Below are 20,483 nucleotides of genomic sequence, written 5' to 3' on the forward strand. Positions count from 1 at the left end.
GGTAAGATTGTGCATTATTGTAACAATAAATGAGGAAACCCATCTAGTCCAGTCCATTTAGGTACAATATCTTAAAACAGATTTAGTCCAACCAAACGTAGATATTGTTTGTGCATCTTTGATGTGCAACAATGACCTAAACTAACTTGCAGCAGTCCAACTAAACAAAAATATTGTTGTGCTTATCTGATGCACACCAGCCTTACAACACAAACCCTGTCCATTCCCCACTGCACGTAACATGTGGAAATCACTCAGATATTGTTGATATAATTACATTTTCTGGCAAGGGAACGGCCCTCAAATAACTCGAAAAGACTATTCTTGCACTTACAATTTTGCTTTAATAAAAGAACCGGTTATATTGATTGATCATTAAATTAGCTGAAAGCAAAACTTATCATCAGGCAAAACCCCAAAACAATACCCAGTATACATTACATTCAGTTGTTCATTTTAGTAAATATTAGGCCGTGTTGGTGGCATATTACATTTTGTTGAGTAACGGCTGTTCTCGACAGAAGTTTCCAGTGTTCCAAATTATGTTAACCCACAGCATGCCTATGGGGTACCAGTAATTGTAATTCCACATATGGGCATTACCAAGTGGATATTATGTAATTCTATCATAAACTGTTCTGTTATATGCAGCAAATACATCAATATCGTAATGTATCTGAGTATGTGCATATGTGTGACATTGATTTCATCGTGATTTTGTGGCTTTGAGCGATAGTCGCCCGCTGTTAAAACGTTCCGCTACAGAAATCAGACCACAACTCAAAGCTGTGATTGCAATGGGGCATTAATCATTGTTGAAAATATCTCAATGCCCAGATATTTCGAATCTCGCCTCAGTAATGCGCTATGGATTTATGTCTACGTCAGCTGACATTACTTATTAAGGCGCCTAGAGCTTTCTCTGCGATTCTGCTTGTGGCTTATCCACTTTTACATATATTGCTTGAAGAAAGAGAGAACCAGTATCCTTAAGTGTGAATATACTCTGATATGGCTGTATGTTTGGGAGATCTAGTTTCTCATCCACTTTGCTGCGAATGCGTCGAACAGTTTTGCTTCAAAATTGAAAGTGCTGGTGACTGCACTTTGTTTTACGGCATGCATAGAACTTGGCTCGGCATTGTTCGAGTCCCGAAGTAGATACATCTTTTTTGCTTCCGTCCAAATGTCGCTTCATCGCCTCCAGCCAAAGAAGGGATTTCGTCTGAACTCTTCTATCTCATTGGCTTCAATGGTAAATGTGGTTTCATTCTCCCATGGTATGTTCTCGTCAAGACCACGAAGATCAGTTGACTATTGTTTGCTATGTTAGACCATGAAGCAAAGTAATAGTGTGAAACGTCTTAATATATTAAAGGAAATACAGGCGAATTACAATGGTATAAACTTGTTAACGTTTGTGCAAGCACGTGTTTCAATGCGAAAACAAACTTGATCTAGTTCGCTCTCACTGCGGTGCGTTTGGCGTAAAAAGAGGTTGGAACCCCGACGTTGTGTCAAAAAACCAAAGCACTACAGTGGAAAGCCATCACTATATTATGTGGTTTTCAATATTTTAAATATCACTTGCAAGAATGGATTTAGAAACTATCATAGGTGATTATAACACTGACTACATGAAAACTCCACCATTAACACGGATAAGTAACTTTGAAACTTACAACTTTACTCAGTTAATTAACACCCCAACTAGAGTAACAGATAAAAGTGCTACTACCATTGATCATGTCTATACTAATAAACCTGAAAACATAAGTGAAATTAATGTGCCAGTGTATGCACTGAGTGACCACTACCCAGTCTGTACAACTAGACATGTTCCAAAATCATCTAAAAATGGCCAACACATTGAAATACAATACAGGGACTTCAAACAGTTTGATGAGGAAATGTTCTTAAATGATTTAGTTTGCAAACCCTTCCAATCAGTCTGCAATATAGCTGATGTCAACACTGCCTTAGACAAATGGTATCAGATGTTCAATGCAGCCTTAGACAAGAGACAAGCATGCCCCAATTAAAGCAAAAAGGGTTAAACACCAAATTACTCCCAAGTGGATTATCCCTGAGATCAATGAGGCTAGGCACCTAAGACATAATTTCCACAAGAAAAAAAGACATGAAAAGCTATAGAAAGTGGAGGAATAAAACTAAGTACCTGATGCATAAGGCAAAAGAGAACTACTATAAACAGGCTATTGATGAAAGTAAGAGTACCAAAACATTGTGGAAACATCTAAAAGAGCTGAACCCACCCAGGAACAGTTGTCTTCCCCCTAGACTTAAGCATAATGATGATATAGCAACATCTTTACAAGACATCGTGGAAATGTTCAACAATTCTTTCATAAGCATCTCCAGAAACAATATTCAGAACCAGACTAACATCCCAATTGAACTTGATGCTCTTCTATTATTTATAAGAGCTAAAATTCCTGATGATAATTATTTTCAATAGCTAATGTTAGTGAAGCTGATGTTTTGGATATGCTAATTACCCTCGATAAATAAAACATTATTATTATTATTATTATTATTATTGACAATTGCTTCGGGCGGCGGCTCACGAGCGCCTGACACCAACCTTTACAACGGTAAACAGCACAGCTGCGCCATCATCAAAGATTTTGTACAGCTCGAAGTAGAACGAAATGGCCTGCATTGATGAAGCTGTCTGAGGCTGAAAATAGCGGAGTATTATTGCCGTCAGGGTATACAAAACGCTAACAACGACACTATACGTGTCGACATGGTAATGCAGGCGCTGCCAATGGAAACCGCTTCTTTATACCGCTCAGCTTCGAGCTGATAAATGATCACATTCCATTCTATCAGTCAGGATTTTCAAACCAATTCAACTTAAAACCGAACTATACGACTATAAGAATGTGATTCAAAACACTAATACGTGGACGCGTTTCAGAATCAACGCTATCTCTCTATCCTTTTCTCTCTCTGGCACGACATTGTGACCCACGCAGAAGTTGCAGGCCTGATCAGGAAGCAGTACATAGGACAAGTGACTGCTTTATTACTCCCATGTTCTGATCTATCACATGATGTTGATTAATAAGAAAGACCTTAGGCTGAACATCAGCATAAACAAGCAGGAAAAAAGCATAAATGCTATAGCTTTGCTCTCAATGATGCTGATTTTTCTTGTAATACCGAGTATTTATACAACACCTTTATCAACAAAGTGTTGATGAAGATTGATAGCACCCAAACCTAAATATATGTTCAGGGTCAGAATGGACATCAGCAATTAAAGGTGGCCCTAAACATGGCAAAGGATTTACCACAACCTTTGAGAAACAGGTTTTCCCTAATCTTCGATACGATGTAAACTGATAAAAACACACGCTCCACAAGGAGATGCATCGAAAACAATAGCTAAGGTCTAACGCTGTCAACTGAAAGGACGACCCAAGCGACAAGAGTGTTAAAAATGTACTTACTTATGCATTATCGTGGACGTGCAGTTCAACGTACAAAACGGCTAATTTGTATCGGTGTTTTACTAGCCGACAAGGTGCACGGCGAAACTAGGTTAGTATGATTGTTGATAACTTACAGCCACGAGCGCCATAATTGCCAATCGCCGCGGATGAAGTTAAAGATATTTTGAATGTGTACTGCTTGAATCGTCATTTAAGAACTACTTTGATCTGTTATACTATAAGCCCGAACAAGGCATGGGACAGACCGACAGCTTGCATCGATGAAGACGATGATGTATGTTTGGTCATTGCTAAGGACTATGGTGTGACTATGGTGATTTGTACACTTGCTAAGTATTTCGAAGAAACACCATACTTTCTGTCATCTAGGACAAGGAAACGGTCTTTACTAAGCTTACCTAAGTCAACTACCATGCTGTTATTGCATACGGGTCTGGTAATAACACAAAGTATCTAGCCGTCGCCTGTGAATTTCGCGAGCTGACCACGTGGATAACCCTATTTTACTGCAAAGACTCATTGAGGGGCACACTAATATAAAACAATATCACTGAGCTTCGCGTCGAGCAGATGTCCATTAAGTTCGCAGAAAGGTGAGTTTTAGTAAGCTACGTTTGCGTACGGATTCACCAGTGTGTTGAAATGGTTTAATGTGGTGGATACATAATTTGTACCACGCTATAACGCTGGTAACCTTAACCTGTATAATGTATACGCTACTTAGAGTTAAGTTTTCAGTCAACCATATCCAGAACTAGGCAGTTACTCCAAGTGGTGGGCTAGCTTTGGTATATGACTTTCTTGGCATCTCATTATTCTTGGCAGCACGAGTTCGCTCAACGCAGGTGCAAGAGCAGCCACCGCACTATCTGAACAACAAACAGAAGCTACATTTGGCGACAAGCAGCATCTATTGAACATTCGCGTAACCCCTTTCATAAGGAATATTTGTTTGTATTTTACTTGTCGCTAAAACAAATAAACACAAATGTATTAATCGCATTACGCTGTTGGAAAATGTCTACACAACCGTACACCAGGGACCACAAAACCACGTTGCCATCATGCAGTATTTGGCGGCCTTAAAACTGGGTATACCATGACTGCCAACTACTTATTAAAAATAGAACCGGTTGAGCTCGGTCGCCTAGACTTTAAAAATGCAGCAAAGGCAAAAATCATCACTGCGCTGAGCGTTTGGACCCAAGATATGCTAATTTAATTAAGGCATTATTCCGGCTAATATGACTGAGTGCGTCTAATAGACTTTGTTGGTATCATGATTGGAGGGCAATTGTTAACGCCTCGCATTCATTGTCGTAAACTTCTTCTATATGCTATGCCCAATAGATGCCGAAGAAGAACGCATCTGCCACGAGAAGGCGCTAACGAACACCAAGCGTAGCATGCGTCTTAGTTACGTCAATGAAAGAAAGTAAAATGATCATCATGTCGAAAGGATTTACCAAGACTTCAGAGAATTTGCATGGTAGTTCTATCTGGCGAGCGGCCTATATATAGTTGCAACCTAGCAACTGCAAGTGCATTTGAGCTATTGCGCTGTCGAGTTGGAACGAGACTGCTTATTTATCGCTCAGTAGATGATGATACTACAAGACATGAAAACCAGTTAAAACCAGAAAACGCGACGGATATTAGTCTCTAATACGGTAACCGGGATATGTTGGCATCTGCTTTCATGTGGGTAGTACTGTGGTGATCCGACATTCCTGCAAAGTGTTTGTTTCTTTCTTCTTTGAATGAGAGTTACTGTGCTGCTTGAACGCTGTTAGGTTACATGCACATCCTCAGTTTTAAACCTCTAAGGGCCTTGTACTTGGCACAATATTCTTCTTCAGCCTCTTCATAGTGGTGGAGATACTCACGTAGCCAGTAATGTAGCAAATCGTCGACTAAGTGCGATGGTTGACCTTGTTCACCTCAGCAAATAACTTGAACGCCCAACAGCTCGCGTAACTCGAGAAAGTCATGAGAATGTGATTGGGCATTTTGTAAATGTTGTCCCAAATATTAAACAACGGAATGCATTTTCTGGCGTTGATTCATTTTTGTCACTCCAAGGAAAGAATCAAAGGTTATTTTGTACTCGAATATGACCACTGTACTGAACGAGTGGGTTGCACTGAAGAAAGATGACGATTGCGCATGTCTGTTAGGCAGAGCCCCCTCAACATTTGAGATAAGAAAGGCGATAAGATGGCCATGGATAATCGTCCCTTGGGAAACTGATCAATCCGCCACATATTATAAGTTAATATAGTCATTGAAACCTGTATAGCCTGAACAGGAAAACTCTGCGGCATACTAATAAAGTTTATGCCCACCTCGCCACGCATAGAAGCCCAGAGAGTTCGTGTGCTGTGGCTGGGAGCCATTAGAGTAACTAATTAAATCTAAAGGCGCACTTTGTCATAACCAACCAGTGAAATCGTTTCGAAATAGACGAGTACGAGGACATCTAGCTTGCCAAACGACGCCTAAATTTGCCTATGATAATGCAACCAGTTTTCTTGTCCTATATCAGTCATGTTTTTATCTGTTTCTTGTACGAGATAATGGTCTTGATCACCTCGAAGTGCGTGAGTACACCCGTCTCAGCCATAAACAGCAGCAGAGCAATGGGGCCCAGCCACAATCGTTGCAGGCACTCGCGATTTCTTTACTATTGCAAAAGTGGCGTACTAGCCATGAGTGGATAAGTGGGTGGCAGTCAGGAGCAAAGGCTCAATAAAGCAGCTCTCACAAGCCGATGTGGTTTTTAATAAATGGTCCGTTAGTAGTACGGGTGACCAATATGTCCAAAGTATGGGGTACACTCTCCCATGTTCAAATATCCGCAGAGATAACAGGTGACTATACAAAGATTCATACACCTTGAAGCCATAAAAGCTATCAAATACCGCCATGTCCAAACTCGACGAATACTCGCAGGATGTAGTCATTCGCGACAGCAGGAGTGCGATACAAGCCATTTCGCTTTCGAGTAACACTAGGCCTCATTACTGATTTTGGCCGCCATCCGTCGGTGTTATCTGTGTATTTGATGCACGCCTTAATAATCGGCAGCTGCTTCTCCGGGTTCTGAAGTATGGACCATCAGTCAACCTTCTCCTCAAGTTTAGCGTCCATTTTGTTGTCATTGCTTCCACCATGAACCCAAGCTGACGTTGACTCGCGTTTCGTAATCGGCAGAATAGCGTCCCAATATGCAACGCTACGTCACTCACAGAACAATGGAAAGTGGAAATATTTTGCCCGACATTGCCGTTGTGAAATATATTCATCGATGCCTACAACTGTCATTACTGTCACCACCAGCTATATCCTATAATATAATTGCACACTTGACAATTTTACCACCAGATTGGTCAATGAGTGCACCTGTCTCAAAGACTCGCTTTCCCATTCAATATTTTGTTCACGACAGACCCGGGGTCAGGTTGTCCGAGTCAGGTTCTTCAATGGAACGCAGGTAGTATAATACTGTAGCCACCGGGTAAGCATTCCAATATTAAGACTTGTCGATAACATTAAGACATTTCGTATCAAGTGTAATCTCAGAAAACCTTTTGCCCTTGCTCTTTTCTGGCTTCATCGGATCAATCGTATAATATACCGTCCACCCCTCTTCATCATTACAGTCATCATCATCCTCACTTCCATCACCTAGAAAGATAAAATGGATGCCAATGACAAATTTGCTCCAATTTGTCATTCACCAAGGACAGTGGAGATATGAATTTAATCAGATTAGACTTCGTTCCATAATTAAGTGCCCTCTACGGAAACCAGAGCAACTCAATCTTAAACCCGAATAACTCAGTCCACCGCCATTCGATTCCAACGTTTTCCTCATAGGAATGTCTATGATAGAGGGCGCTGAATTATTTGAGACACCTTAGCCTATTCTCCATGTATATCTTTCAACCATTGTTTTCTATCAACCCCCACCCCTTACTTTATAGATGGGTTTAAAAAAGGTATGTTGTTGCATTATCAAGGATTGGTAGTCGTTAGTCAGGACGATTGGAAATTTTGCCCATGCTCTAAATTTCCAAACAATAACTGCTATTTCAATACAGATACAAATGTATAAAGGGATAAAAGAAAAGCACATTCTTTTACGTTTAAACTTTATAGCGTAACCAACTACATCTCTCGAATTCTGGTTCTGTATGGAGGAAAATGCATTGTCTATTTCAGCAGCTTTATATAGCGAATATAAGCTGACCGATTGTCATAGTAAGAACACTCCGGATGCACAGCCATTGAGAAAAGAAAGACAGAAATAACCAGTTTGATCCCAACATATTTGTACTGAATAAAATATGAAACATCAATTACGTAATTTTATTAAGATTTCATTTACTTGACAAAAGTGCAGAATATCTCATCATAATTTTGTCACAGTTATCAATTGCGGTTGCTTGTTCCCATTTCATTGCTCACTGTTAGTGTTAGGGGATTTATGAAATAAATATACAAGTACCCGTATTGTATTATCATCAATTATCTTGTTTATCGTCCTATAAATTATGTTAAGAGCAAAGAAACACGTTTGTATTTCTTCATAATTTACACTGAGATATTTATCTATGAATGTTTGAATGGATGTATGCATCCTATTAAAAACAGCAGTTGAGAGGGTGAACAGACTACTTGCTGGACGGTCCATTTTTGAAAAGTAAAGCTTCCTACGAAAAAAAACAAAAAAAAGGTTAATAACGTCAATCCGAAACCTCTAACTGACAGAGATTTTCTCTAATTAGGTTAGTTTTTGTACTTAATTTATCTTTGTCGTTCATGTTATTCTAAATTTATATGTGGGTTTGTTTACCCGCCAGACGTTTCATTGAATTCGCACCCTCTCTGCTGCCACAAATGTGTGAGTAATTTGATCATTATATAATAATAATAATAATAATGAGGACATTGTTTAGCGCCTAATCTTTAGAACCTCTAAGGGATTTGCAACATTAGACAACACATATAAAATAAAAAACATCTAATGCTTTGATTACAAAAATAAACACCATGAAATTAGAAAACATTAAAAGAACATGCTGAGAATATTTAAGGTAGGAAACATTATTCAGTCTTTAAGTTTCTTCTTGCAGTTGAAATAAGTGATTTTTGAGAGCCCCCTTGAATGTGATCACTGTGTTATTGTGTCTAAGTTCAGTGGGCAATTCATTCCACGTTGCTGGGCCCTGGTATGCAAAAGAACGCTGTCCATACGGCTTTGTTTTCATAGTGAGAATACTGAGTATACGATTTTCAGAAGAGGAGCGTAAGTATCTTGCTGGTGTATACACATAGGTGAGGTCGGATAGGTATGTTGGACATGAGTCCGACAGTGAAACGTAGCACAGAGAACAAATTTTCTGTTTGATTCTGGATCGAATGGATAGCCAGTGTAGGGTACAGAGCAGCGGGGAGGTGTGCTCTGATCGCGGTACTCTAAGCATGATCCTAGCAGCTGTGTTTTGAACTTTTTGAAGTTTCTGTAGCAGATATTGAGATGAACCAGACAAAATTGAGTTATATTAGTCCAGTCTTGAAAGTACTAATGAACACACGAGTTTTTTAATGGCATCAACTGAAAGATATTTGCGAATTGAGCTGATGCGTCTCAGATCAAGATATGCAGCTTTGCATATGTTCATGACATGTTGGTGCAATGTGAGAGTACTGTCCAGAGTAACACCTAGGTTTCGTACTGATTGTGTGAATTTAATGTTGGTGTTGCTGATATTTATTGTTTGAGGTAAAGGATGTGAATGAGAAAGTCTTTCTGTTGTGATTAGAATGGCCTCAGTTTTATCTTCATTCATCTGCAGCTTGTTACATGACATCCATGATTTCACATCAGAAATGCACCTCTCTACACCTTGGATCAACTTCATTTGGGTGGCTAGATTTGTATATTTGGGTGTCATCAGCGTACAACTGGTGAGACACTGGATGAAGATGTATGACACTTGAGAGCGACTGAGTGTACAGAATGAAGAGAACAGGTCCAAGAACAGACCCTTGTGGAACACCACAACATAGACCAACTGGGCTGGAGTGTATTCCATTTGCAGATACAAGTTGTGTCCAATTGACCAAGTAGGACTTGAACCACAGCAAGGTTGTATCATGAATGATAAATACACGCCGGCGACGGTGAAGTAATATATCATGGTCTATTGTGTCAAATGCTGCAGACAAATCAAGGAGCGTGAGGACTGTAATCTTTCCGCTATCCAACGCACAGAGAATGTCATTAACTACTTTGAGAATAGTAGTTTCAGTACTGTGGCAAGGGCGATATGCCGATTTTACATTGCTAAAAAGACCGTTTAAATTTAGATGAGATACAAGCTGGGATAGAACAACCTTTTCTAAGATTGTGTATATGTATGGGAGATTAGAAACTAGGCGGTAGTTCTTTAAATCGCTATGGTCCAGTGTTGGTTTATTCAACAGAGGCTTTATAATGGCAGTTTTGAAACATGATGGGAAGTCACCGGATGAGAGAGAGAGGTATTAATAACATCAGTTAGTGAAGGCAATACTGAATCTAAGCACTCAAGCAGCAGTGATGTTGGAATTGGATCAAGTTTACATGACTTTGATGCACTCTTGATCAGGATTGTACGTATGAAATCCATAGAGACAGGTTCATATGCTAATAATGGTTGCCGCTCAAATTCTGTATCCCAACTGTATAGTGACGACGAGACAATTGAAATTGTTTTGTCAAGCTTATCTCTAATGGTTTGTACTTTGTCACGGAAGAAATTTGCAAACATGTCCGGAAGGTCGACTAGAGTGAAGGTAGTTGGAAGTGGTGTAGATTTGTTCCTTGACGTTAGTTTGTTAGTAATCTCGAAGAGCTCTTTGCAGCTGCAACTTTTCATGATCTTAGTAGCGTAGTGGGCTAATTTCGCTGCATGGACTATATTTGTGATATTCTTCTTAGAGGCTTCATAGATTTGCTTATGAATAGTGAGTCTGGTTTAAAGCCAGAGCCTCTCAGCTTAACGGCGGTGTCTTTTAGCGGCGCGAAGCTGGTCCCTAACACTGCTATACCATGGAGAACTCTTTTGAATTGATACTCTGCACTTGGTAGCTGGGGCATGTTTGTCGAGCAATGAACGCAGGCAGTTATCGAGTTGTTCTGCTGTAGGAGGTAAGCAGGTTGTTCCGTTTGCTTGGATGTCATGCATTAATTTGGTTCTATTTATCATACGGAGGTTTGTCATAGTAGCATATAATGTGGATGGTTAGGGTCTGATACGTCAAGTTGGCATATAATTAAGAGGTGATGTGATGCAAGTTTGTGGGATACCAGGGAGGACCGTAGAAAATTATCATCAGGTCTATGAATAATCCAGTCTAAAATGTGACCATGTTTATGCGTGGGTTGGTTCGCTGACTGTTTGAGGTTGAAAACATTAATGGAGATTTGATGTATTTGGGTTTCCGGGACAGAAAAAGTAAAATTTGAAATCTCCAAGAATAATCAGGTTGCCACCAATCGAATTTCCATAGTCCAGGAGATTCGGAATCTGCTTCAAAAAGAGAGATTCGTGCATTAGTTTGGTTCTATTTATCATACGGAGTTTTCTCTTAGTAGAAGATAAAAGTGGAGGGTTAGGTACTGATATGTCAAGATGGCATATAATGCAGAGGTGATCTGATGCAAGTTTGTGGGATACCAGGGAGGACCGTAGAATGTTATCATCAGGTCTACGGAGAATCCAGTGTAAAATCTGACCATGTTTATGGGTGGTTTGGTTAACTTGACTGTTTGAGGTTGAAAACACTAATGGAATCTATGTATTTGGGTTTGTGGGACAGTCAACGTGAAAGTTGAAATCCCCAAGAATAATCAGGTTGCCACCTATCGAATTTCCATAGTCCAGGAGATTCGGAAACTGCTCCAAAAATAGAGATTCAGTCAGCTTGTTTTTTCTACAAGGAGGAGGACCGTACAGGTAGAAGAAAATGACTGATTTTTGTTCCAGTATGAGTGTCGTTTGGACTAGTTCAAACGATGTGTGGTAGAAATTGAAAGATGTGGTGTGGTTAAGACGTGTGATTATGCAGTTCTTTATGATTACAGCAATTTAACCTCCGCGACTGTGGTGGGTTAATGACTTGATGGACTAACCGGTGGGTGTTAGATCCGCGCACTTGGGCTCATCGCCTAATGCTTTTAGCCATGTTTCTGTCCAAAAAAAGTCTTCAATATTCTGATTGTTGATAACATTATCTATTTACGTGCGCTTTTCAGGTGGTCCTACTGATTGGGCATTGAATGATGCAATACGCAGAGGTATCTCTTGGATAGTTGACAGAAAGGTTGACGATTTAATAGGGATTTAGATTAGGTTATCTAAATGAACGGTCGAGTTTTTATATTGTTGAACCGGAAAGGGCATAGGGAAGATAACTGGAATTCTTCTTCCTGTTCGTGTAATGAATAGCCCACTGAACTTAGACACAAAGACACAGTGATCACATTCAAGAGGGCTCTCAAAACTCACTTATTTCGACTGCAAGAATAAACTTAAAGACCTAATAATGTTTCCTACCTTAAATATTCTCAGCATGTTTTTTTAAAAAATGTTTTCTCATTTCATGGTGTTTGTTTTTGTAATCATATCATTATATGTTTATTATCTTATAGGTGTTGTCTAATGTTGTAAACCGTTTAGAGCTTCTAAAGATTAGGCGCTATACAAAGTCCTCATTATTAGTATTCTACGCCGGCCAGGTTTGAAGCAATGATTCTTTTTTCGCTTCTGTAAAAAATACTAAAATAATGAAAAATCAGTTTTATAATTTTGATGGAGTAATTAGTACTAAAATAATAAAAATATCATCAAAAACAAAAAGAATAAAAAATTACTAAATAATAATAATCAGGAAAAAGAACAAAATAAATTTAATTCCTTGACAAAGTCAAGGATAAATATTATAATCTGAATAAATGTTGCAGAATAAATATTAACTTTCACTTTTACAATAACTAGCGACAAGGACTACAGTTGTCATAAATTTCATTTTCATCAGTGACGTTGTCACTACATTCACTTTCACAATCCCCTTTACAAATATTGTCACTACTTTCACTTTCACCATCACTAATGACAGCAGTGTCGTTTTCACGATGTGACAAATTCTTTCTTGCTTGTCTCACAGGTGTGTTCATATTTTTTTTTTTTCGTGTTCGTAAGACAATCCTGATTTTATTTTTTCGATCGCATGTGAAAGCGAGACCAATTTATCAACTTCTATATCCTTAACGACAGCCTATGATTGGATTATAGCTTGTTGAATTAGCTTAGTAAATTTATATTCTGCTGGTAGTGTGTATCTATCTTCGAATTTAAATTCATGTAATGATTTAAAATGTTTTAATAGCGGGAATAATAGCATTGATACTTTCAAATTCATTATATATATATATATATATATATATATATATATATATATATATATATATATATTGTATTCCTCAACCAATACGAATTAATACAATTATGTAATATAATGCAAACATAACCTATAGATTACTAAATAAATATTTCACTTACCTCTATTAACTCCAGAATACACTTTCAGACTGAGAGATAGTGATTCTGTTCATTTTATAGTTTACGCTAAATTTTCTGGAACGTCATGTGATTAAGTCATTCTATAAATCCCGCCTGAAAATTCCCGTCATTCGAGAATGTTCTAGAAAAGCACTTGATTGAGTTATTCTGGAACTCTCTTCTACAAATCCCCGGCATTCTATAATGTTCTGCCTAGCCTATAAAATATAATTGATTATTTTCAATCTGCCGACTTTGAAATATAAAATATTTATAATCAAAAATTCAAATATAAAAAATTCAAATATCTAATGTGTTATCTGAAACATGTCTATTTGGTCCTTTAGCTAGACATTAAACAATTTATCTCAATGGTCCTGGTCAAAACTGCCATTGTAAAGCCTCTGCTGAAGAAACCAACACTAGACCATAACGATTTAAAGAACTACCGCCAAGTTTCTAATCTCCCATTCATAAAAAAGTCTTAGAAAAGGTTGTTTTATCCCAGCTTGTATCTCATCTAAATTTAAACAGTCTTTTTAGCAATGTAAAATCGGCATATCGCCCTTGCCACAGTACTGAAACTACTATTCTCAAAGTTGTTAATGACATTCTCTGTGCGTTGGATAGCGGAAAGATTACAGTCCTCACGCTCCTTGATTTGTCTGCAGCATTTGACACAATAGACCATGATATATTACTTCACCGTCGCCGGCGTGTATTTATCATTCATGATACAACCTTACTGTGGTTCAAGTCCTACTTGGTCAATTGGACACAAATTGTATCTGCAAATGGAATACACTCCAGCCCAGTTGATCTATGTTGTGGTGTTCCACAAGGGTCTGTTCTTGGACCTGTTCTCTTCATTCTGTACACTCAGTCGATCTCAAGTGTCATAGATCATTATCCATTGCAGCGAAATTAGCCCACTACACTACTAAGATCATGGAAAGTTCCAGCTGCAAAGAGCTCTTCGACAGTACTAACAAAGAACAAATCTACACCACTTCCAATTACCTTCTGTCCAGTTGACCTTCTGGACATGTTTGCAAATTTCTTTCGTGACAAAGAACAAACCGTTAGAGAAAAGACTGACACCACAATTTCAATTGACTCGTCGTCACCATACATTTGGGATACAGAATTTGAGCGGCAACAATTAGCAGCATTTGAACCTGTGTCTATGGGTTTAGTACGTACAATCGTGAAGAAGAGTGCACCAAAGTCACGTAAACTTGGTCAAATTCCAAAAGCACCTGTGCTTGAGTGCTTAGATCCAGTATTGCCTTCACTAACTGATGTTATTAATACCTCTCTCTCATCCGGGGAATACCCACCATCTTTCCAAACTGACAATGTAAAGCCTCTGCTGAAGAAACCAACTCTCAACCATAAAGATTTAAAGAACTACAGCCCAGTTTCTAATCTCCCATTCATATCAAAAATCTTAGAAAAGGTTGGTCTATCCCAGTTTGTATCTTACATGAATTCATGGTATCTATTTATCAATGTGCAATCAGTTAATGACATTTTCTCTCCGTTGGATAGTGGAAAGATTACATTCCTCTTCCTCCTTGATTAGGTTTCAGCATTTGATACAATAAATCATTATATATTAATTTACCGTCTTCAGCATGTATTTGGCATTCATGATACAACCTTACTGTGTCTCAGGTTAATCTATGCTGTGGTGTTCCACTGGGGGTCTGCTGTTGGACCTGTTCTCTTCATTCTATACACTCAGCTGCTCTCAAATGGCATAGATGATCATCCAGTGTCTCACCAATTGTACACTGACGACACCCAAATATACAAATCTAGCCACCCAACTGAAGTTGATGCTACCATCCAAGGTGTAGAGAGGTGCATTTCTGATATGAGATGATGGATGACATATAACAAGCTGCAGAAGAATGATGATAAAACTGAGGCCATTCTAATCACAACACAAAGACTTTCTCAGTCCCGTCATTTACCTCATACAATAAATATTAGCAACACCAACATTAAATTCACACAGTCAGTACGAGACCTCGGTGTCACTCAGGACAGTACTCTCACATTGCACCAACATGTTATGAACATATGCAAGGCTGCATATATTGAGCTGAGACGCATCATCTCCATTCGCAAATAACTTTCCGCTGATGCCGCTAAAATACTTGTATGATCATTAGTACCTTCAAGACTGGACTATTGTAACTCACCTCTGTCAGGTTCATCTCAATATCTACTTCAGAACCTTCAAAATGTTCAAAACACAGCTGCTAGGATCATACTTAGTGTACCACGATCAGTGCATACCTACCAGTTGCTCTGTACCCTACACTAGCTATCCTTTTTGATACAGAATCAAACATAAAAATGTGTTCTCTGTGGTACGTTTCACTGACGGACTCCAGTCCAACATACCTATCAGACCTAACCCATGTGTATACAGCAGCAAGATACTTATTCTCCTCTTCTGACAATCGTATAATCATTATTCCCAAAACGAAAACGAAGTCATATGGACAACATTCTGTTGTAAACCAGGTCATAGAAACGTGGAATTAATTGCCCACTGAATTTAGACACAAAGACAGAGTGATCTCATTCAAGAGTTCTCTTAAAACTCACTAATTCTGCCTGCAAGAACGAACTTTAAAGTCTAATAATGTTTCCTACCGTAAATATTTTCAGCATGTTTTTATGTTTTCCAATTTCGTGGTATTTGTTTTTTTGCAATAATATTATATATATTTTATGTTATTAGATGTTGTCTAATGTTGTAAAGCGCTTAGAGCTTCTAAAGATTAGGTGCTATGCAAAGTCCTCATTATTATTATTATTATGTTTTACCCCATCAAAATTATAAAATGTAGCTGGTTTTAATTATGTTAGTACTACTTACCCCATGAAAATTATAAAATCTAACTGATTTTCATTACTTTGGTCCGATTTACCCCATCAAAATGATAAAATCTGACTCTTTTGTATTATTTTAGTACTATTCACCCATCAAATTAACGAAACCTTAGTAAAATAAATAAATAATTTGTGTTGCAAATATATATTTGCTTATGAAATTATTGTACATTTATGATGAAATTATAATGACATATCTTTTTGTCGATATGATTATTTTGATTTATCCCATCTTATTGAAATTGTTTGATAATTTGAATATACCAATGAAATCGCTAAGATCTGACGTAGATATTAATATTCAGATTTTCGTTTCTTAAATCAATTAAATGCCATGTCTGTTCAGTAAGTTAAAAATGTATCTTTGAAAATAACGGATTATGACAACTTAGATAAAAATGATTAATGGGTTCTTGTACAATCAAATATCCAGGAGGAACTTGAGGTGCAAATGTGTATAAAATATATCGTTGCTGAGCCTGCATAGTTTTTTCAAGATCTATTTGATAGCTGCCTTCAATTGCATTACATACAAGATTGACTGAAATTGTTGATGTTATATTTACAATTCCAGGTGAAATGACTGCCGCCACCGTATGGATGATTGTTATGTTTGACAATATTTGCTGGTGGGGCTATTTTTCTCCGAGACTCAGGTATTTTAGGAAATTTTTGATTAATATATCTTTTTAGTTCATCTTTATTAAATTTTGGTATTAAAAATATAAAATCACCTGTTCCTTTATATTCTATTTCTGTTATTTTATAATGATTGATAAATGATTTTCTAGAGCGGGGGAATAAATAACATCTTTAAATACTTCTTCAATAATATTATCATAATCTGATTCTACTTTATTTTAGATGTTGCATTGTTTGAATGGTCTGTTGTTTTATATCATCATTATATTATTGTGATAACGACGAAAACAGATTTTGTCTTTTATTGGTCTCAGAATTAAAGGGATCGAAATACATTTTATAAACTTCCATGTATCGTAACTCATCACTAGAAGCACACACACACACATATATATATATATATATATATATATATATATATATATATATATATATATATATATATATATATATATATATATATATATATATATATATATATATATATATATATATATATATATATATATATATATATATATATATATATACTTCGATATTTTGGAACATTTATTAAAAAAATTCATCAGCGAATTTTGGTTCTACCGGTCCTTTATACTCTGGTGCTAGTTCAGGCCATCCTAACACACTTCGGATCGATGACTGATAAATATCTACAGCATAATCTTGCAAATATATTTCAGTCGCAGCTGATAAAGTTGGTTCATTAACATTGATAGTGATCATGTATATACCGGTAACCTCAACGCTATGTTTGAGAGATATATTAAGTGGTGACCATAATGCTACTCTATATACTGAACTGTCAGTAAATTGTATTGTATGTCAGCGAGTTTAATATCAACGACTGGTGGACTTCAAAAACATTCACATTGACAAATGATACAATAATCTCGTTGAGCCATTTCTTTAAACTGACGCTGCGGATACTCAGTCATGTAGAATAAAACATGAACAAATACGCAATTATCTCGAATCAGCTGACATTAAAGCAACAATAGTTTATCAAAGATTTATTCAGCGCCGTCAGTAAATGATCATATCAGGAGATACAGCATGGTCTATCTAGATGGTCCTGGTGCTTCTTGTAAAACAACGCTTGCGTTGGAATTATTTAGAAATTCAGATTTTAATATGCTGCTGCCAACTCATGCATGTATCATAGTTTCTTTAGATGGCGTGGTTATGCATGGACACCCGAACGAATGCGACAAAAATATATCCAAAGAATGATTACTTGGCATTAAATATGCAGAGTGTCTAAGGATATTTTGAAAATATTTCTTGATTGCCAAGCGACGAAAAACACGACATTTATTATGTGTGGTGATCCAGGGCAACCTCCGCCATGTTGGATGATCATTTATCACATGATGAAACATTATGACAATTAAAATTGCTAATCAGGCTACAACCATATAAGATTCAATGTGAAATCATGCGTACTGTAATTCCAGAGACACCAGTGTCTGCTTTCTGGATCTCAAGGCGCCCTAATGATCCAATAGTTGTATCACTAGTTGTCCTGTTATGTTATCGTCCTTCTGATACACGACGGTTAAATATACTCGTTGACATTCCTGGAACGGGCATGAAACAAAGACACGTTTTTGGTGATATCGTCGAGGTTCAAGTAGAACAAATGCTGTCACTAAACCCATCATGTTGGACTCTGGGGTATGCATTAATAATTAATTCGTCTTAGAGATTAACAATACCAGATAGCAATATCTGGATTGTCGATGATCACAACGAATGGTCAAATTTAGTTTATCTTGCTGTGTCTAGAGTAGCAATAATACGCAGTATTTTTTACATGCTGAAGCTTCCAACAAGCTTCTTCGACATGAAAAACAACAGCGTCACCAGGAATCATCCAAGCGGTGAAGACAAAATTAGCTGGTTATGCGCGAGATGACAATCAAAAACAGCGCCAGTTTGATCTGGATGTGGAATTTTGTATGACACAGAAACAACGGCACAATAAACACTGCGCTAAATGTAACACAATCATGTTGTGGCAATATTTTTCTAATGAAACGAGACAATTTACTGTGGACAGAATCGATAGCAGTCTTGGCCACACAAGCAAAAGTGTCATATTGACAAGTTTTGAATGTAACATACGTGTTTTCAGAAATGACCTGTAATTGTTCACGGACAAATCCATGTTGACGAGCTGTTGAATCTAGTCTGTAGACTGCAGGATGGCCAGTAGATCTTAAAAAGCTTGAATGTTTGTGTTTTTACACTCCAAACGGGATTAGTTGATTTTGCTGCACCACCCTGAAGTTCACCAGTTTCATATAAATTCATCACTGTTACTTTACTAACCAACACTGGTTGTGGTTGATCCACCGGTGATTTTTTTTCGTGATATACTTCTTTTAGCAATTGAATCGACACGTTTCATGTTAATTTCACGAGTGATCTTGTTGTTTAACTCAGCCGCCACGTGAGATAGTCTCGCAACCCATTCACCGGATCTGTCTTGAATGCACATCGTTCCGCGCAGCAATTCTTGGGCATATTGATATTAAAGAGTCGCCGTGCAAGTGTTTGATTTAATCGTTCAACGGTTCCCTGATGGCAAAGTAACGTAATGTGTCCACGTCTGATTTTAACGTTTTGTAGTTGCATCAGTGTCGTTACTGCACCGAAACTTTCTTTGGCAGGATGAACCTGTAGCAACTGTGACCAATGTAGAGGCCCTCGCGAATAAATTCGTTCACACGTTGTTGCGACTTTAGTTGCTGTTTTAGACGATAAAGGTTCAGCCTCATTGTATGTATATACTTGCAACGTCTACGACAGTCATCGATTATTTATATGCGTTCCGTTTATATATGTCATTTGGTAAAAAAACAAGATATCTGCCTGATGAACTTCGTTAGGTGTGCTGACATCAAACAATCCATGTTGAATAGTTTTGGACGCGGAAGATTAATTTGCCATATGGCCTGTTGTGACAACCAATCTGCAGCTACAGCGCGTATGACACCTGATGCATCCTTGATATTTTAATTGCTGCTGTACCTTTCCAATATATTCTTGGACTATAATAAATCGACTCCATTATGTATTTGTTGGTGTTTATTTGCCAGTTCCTATTTTACCTTTCATCGCCGATCTTATCAACCACTTTGCGAGTGATTCTCATATGTTTTTATCCTTTATCGAATTCAGCGTGTAAGTCAGCTTGACATTCGCGATATGTTGTTGTTCTAGATTTTTATTTTTATACGCGACATGATCATGGCACGCTCGATCAGTCGCATTCACCGGAAGTTCGCCCGGGTGTGGTTGATTTATTTTGTCAAGTCTAATATCAAGGCGAGTTCCAGGACCACAATAATTATATCCTAGAAGTATACTTAGCCCATGGCGTTGCAGATGTTTTTCCGAGTGCCTAATTAATATCGCCGCCGCTGTTGCAACATGAATACTCACAAATGTATATTTTAGTGTGCCGCATTTTACACATTTACCTGTAAGCATCAAAGTCTTATTTCTCAGAATATAAGTACTAGTGACTTCTTTGCATCAAATACAGTATAAACTCATAATTATAAATAATATTACATTTATACAATATGAACATGATTGAATTTTCAGCAACACGTGAGCAAGCACCTGTCATGCATCATCCAATGCTACAAAATTCCATTCGAGCTATTATAATTGGTCTATCCCAAAGTAATTAGAGGTAATTGCAGTTTTAGGGTTATTATTAACGGTGGCAATATACATATGCTGTGTTATATTCAACAGATGTAGCGTCCAGGTGAGAAGGACAGAAATACATTTAAACATTACTTAGCACATGCTCAGCATACCC

The sequence above is a fragment of the Sinohyriopsis cumingii genome, chromosome 15 (genome assembly GCF_028554795.1).
Source record: "Sinohyriopsis cumingii isolate HCF-2022 chromosome 15, ASM2855479v2, whole genome shotgun sequence".
Classification (NCBI taxonomy): Eukaryota; Metazoa; Mollusca; class Bivalvia; order Unionida; family Unionidae; genus Sinohyriopsis; species Sinohyriopsis cumingii.